General features: G+C 33.7%; 1 non-coding gene across 1 annotated transcript; it reads left to right on the top strand.

The window, feature by feature from the left end:
- The first annotated feature begins 435 nt into the window (after window positions 1–435).
- On the top strand, window positions 436–509 carry TRNAN-GUU (transfer RNA asparagine (anticodon GUU)). The gene has a single exon. It is a non-coding gene; the product is annotated as a tRNA-Asn (tRNA).
- Window positions 510–3922: the final 3413 nt, after the last annotated feature.

Below are 3922 nucleotides of genomic sequence, written 5' to 3'. Positions count from 1 at the left end.
GATCAAGTGGATCCTCCTCCAATCTAAGCAATACTTATGGGTGATTTATCATAATAACATTTATTATTCAAAATTTTAATTTTGTACTTAAAATTCAGATTTTATTAATTTGAAAATCTAAAATTAATATAATTATTAATCTTAAAATCTGAAATCTAAAAATATTTTGATTAAATTCTATTTAATTAATTCTTTTATTGTATATTAATTATTTATAAAGTTTTATTCTTACTGATTAGTTTCCGAATTTTATCGATTAATGGTGTACATTATATAATATAATATTAATAGTATAAACTAAGAATGACTTTAATATCATATTTTATGAACAATATAAATTGAAAATTACTTGCATGAAACTTAGACCTATGAAGAATTCACACTAGAATAACAAGGTATATGGAGAGGTTAAAACACTAAAAAAAGTCATATCATGCTGGAGTAGCTCAGTTGGTTAGAGCATGTGGCTGTTAACCATAAGGTCGAAGGTTCAAAACCTTCCTCTAGCGATTTTCCTATTAAATTATTTTTGTTATAAAAATATTTAAATAAACTCTCCCCAAGTCCTATTTGATTTGTGCTTGGAACAAATTCCAATATGAAATCAAAGCATGCTCATGCGATGCACAAGAAAATCCAATAGCAAATATGATGATAGAAGGAATTAAAAGAAATGAATCCAAAGGAGTCTTTTGATATTTCAAATTGGTCAATAGTCCTACTCCAATTTAAGCAATACTTTTGGGTGACTTATCTATAATAATTTTTATTAATCAATATTTTAATTTCGTAATTAAAATTAATATTTTATTAATTTTAAAATAAACAATTAATATAATTATTAATCATAAATGATTTTTATTAAATTCCATTTATTGAATTATTTATTTTATATCAATTAGTTCTAATGTTTTTATTCTTAGTGATTAGTTTTCAAATTTTATCAATTAATGGTATACATTATTAATAATATAAACGAAAAATGACTTTAATATTATATTTTATGAACAAGATGAATTGAAAATTACTTGCATGAAATTTAATATATGAGGGGTCCACAATACAATAAGAATTTATATGAAAAGTTTATAACACCAAAAATAATATATCATGCCGGAGTAGGTCAATTGGTTAGAGCGTGTGGCTGTTAATCACAAGGTGAAAGGTTCAAATTTTAAAGGATTCTTTTGATATTTTGGTCAAGTTGGTTCCACTCATATTTAAGCAATACTTTGGGTGATTTATCTATAATAATTTCTATTATTCAAAATTTTAATTTTGTAATTAGATTTCAGATTTCATTAACTTAAAAATCTAAAATTTATACAATTACTAATTTTCAATTATGAAATCTATAATCACTTTGATTAAATCCCATTTAGTTAATTATTTATTTTATCTATGAGTAGTTTTCAAATTTTATCTGTATATATTATATTATAGTATAAAATAAAAATGACTTTAATATTATATAATATGAATAAGAAGAATTGAAATTATTTGCATGAAAATTAAACCCGTCCATACTAGAATAACAAGCTCAATAGAAAATTTACAACTTCTAAATTAGATGTTATGCTTGATTAGTTTTGTTGGTTAGAGCTTGTGGTTGTTAACAACAAGGTTGAAGGTTCAAACATTTCCTTTAGTGATTTTCCTACTAAAATTTTTTTGTTATAAAAAGATTTATATTAACCCTTCCTAATTCCTGTTTTCCCTTGTGTTTGGAACAGATTGCAAAATAAAATCATCTTTGTCAAGTTGATCCCATTGTAATCTAAGAAATACCATTGGGTGGTTTATCTATAATAATTTTTATTAATCAAAATTTTAATTTCCTAATTAAAATTAAGATTTTATTAATTTAAAAAATTAATTTAATTATTAATCTTAAAAGATTTTGATTAAAATCTGACTCCTCTACCTCTATTTTTCTTTTAATGTTGCTAATCAAGTTCTTCTTTAATTATAAGAAAAAAAAAAAACTGAACTTGAGTCAAATTTCAAGGTTAGATTAGCTTTGCTACACTTCAATTATTTTCGCACAAAACAAACATAGGAAAAAGAAACTTCTCACGATTTTTCCTTGTATTACCGAAAAATGAGAAGTGGAAATTTCACACTTTTTCAATCCATCATTTCCCATCCCACCTAAATTTTCTCACATATCTAACGGAGACAGTCAGATCTCTATCAAAAATTCATTTAGAAATCTAGACTGCTGGAAATCTTTGTAGTTTTGGTTGATTCTCTAAAGTTGTTGGGATTTGTGTCCTTTTTGTATAAATGCAGAATTCAAGCCAATCACACGGTCTTGGCTAAATGTATGTCAACTTTTCTTATATTTTTGGGATGTGGAGAGAGTAGAGTAAATTATTAGAGTGGTAGATGCACGGTAGCAGTTGAGTACCTTTTTGGTGGTTTTTGATTTTGTTTACAGAGTATGGTGGTGATGGACGCCTTTGGCTGATATAGTGCATCTCGCTATCTGATTCACCGCCCACCATTCTGTTTTATCATCCACCTTCTTCACCGTCTAAATTGTCAAAGAGTTGGAAAAGATAACTAGCCATTTCCGAATCACCTTAGAACCAAAGAGTGTAGATTCTAAGGTTTTTGTGCAAATTTATTTGTACTGATGCAAAATAATGATAGTACAAATGATTTGAGTGTAGATTCTGATTCTAAGGTTCTTGGGGTTCCTTTTCCTCTTCTCAGGCCATTTCATATGCTCCTCCCCTCCTATTTGCATGAGGATCTGTGCTCGGGTGGAGTTGAGTGACATGTACTAATCATAAGATGAGGTCAACAGCTTCTTGTTGTCGCTATGGCCGTCTTCATGTCGGTGGTCACCATATCCATAGTTGGCCTCTCTACCTTAGTGCTTGCCAGTCGAGGCTTCCTCTGCAGCGATGTACTTTTGTGCCCCTTTCAAGAATTCTATCTTGGTACTAGGCGGTGTTTTGGCGACAAAGCACTTGAGGGCCGACCTAGGGAGGAGGCCTTGGATCATTGTGTGTATGGAGACCATGGGGTCAAGGTCACTAACCTTGAGTTCTTCTTCCTTGAAGCGGTCGATGTAGGGCCATAAGCTCTCACCGTGTCACTGTTGGATTGCCATAAGCGAGACAACACTCTTCTAGCATTGTAGGCTATTGATGATGTGGGCAAGGAAGAGTGTTGTGAACTAGTCCCAATAGCTAATGGAGAAAGGCGGGAGCCCAGAAAACCAACGACGAGCTACCCCCTTGAAGGTCGCTTGGAAAGCTTGGCACATCAATGCATTGGAATACCCATACAGGATCATGAGTGCCCAAAAACTTTCCAAGTATTCTTCTAGGTCTGAGCTGCCATCATAGGTCTCCAATGTGGGAGCCTTGAAATGATGTGGAAGATGTTTCGAGGTGATGGCGGCGGTGAAGGCATTCATCGTAGAGGAGGCGACTTGTCGAATTTCGTCTGTTACCGTGTTGAGTTGTGCCTGCAGGTCGGAAATCTTCTGGCCAACATGCACCTTAGCCTCGTCTAGGTCTCCTTAGAAGTGAGACGGGCCGACCTTGCTTCTCGGGTTAGTGGATGTGGATGCTTCTCGATTCCTTTTGGCTTGTCGGTCTTCAAGGTAGTTCCGGAGGTCTGAGGCGCGAGGTGAAGGTGGTGCTTCTTGTTGGCAGTGGTGTCCTTGACTTCGACAGAGGTTGTGAGACTGTACAGATTCATTCTCCCTTTGGCCGAGAGGTTGGAGGGTTCTCGGTGGCTCAGATTGGCCAAGGACAACATAGTAATTTGCTTAACTTCTTAGACGGGCTGGTTAGTTGAAGGAGCTAAGGCCTGTTAAGGCCGAGGCTGAGGGCTAGGGGAGGTGCGTTGTGGCTGAGGGCTGGCGAAGGTTGATCGATATTGGCCAAGGTCTTTGAGGTCGATC

This window comes from Nelumbo lutea, chromosome 5 (genome assembly GCF_056320005.1).
Source record: "Nelumbo lutea isolate HS-2025 chromosome 5, American lotus-T2T, whole genome shotgun sequence".
NCBI classification, from domain to species: Eukaryota; Viridiplantae; Streptophyta; class Magnoliopsida; order Proteales; family Nelumbonaceae; genus Nelumbo; species Nelumbo lutea.
The sequence above is the reverse complement of the archived record's forward strand: the minus strand, read 5'-3'. Positions and strand labels throughout refer to the sequence as shown.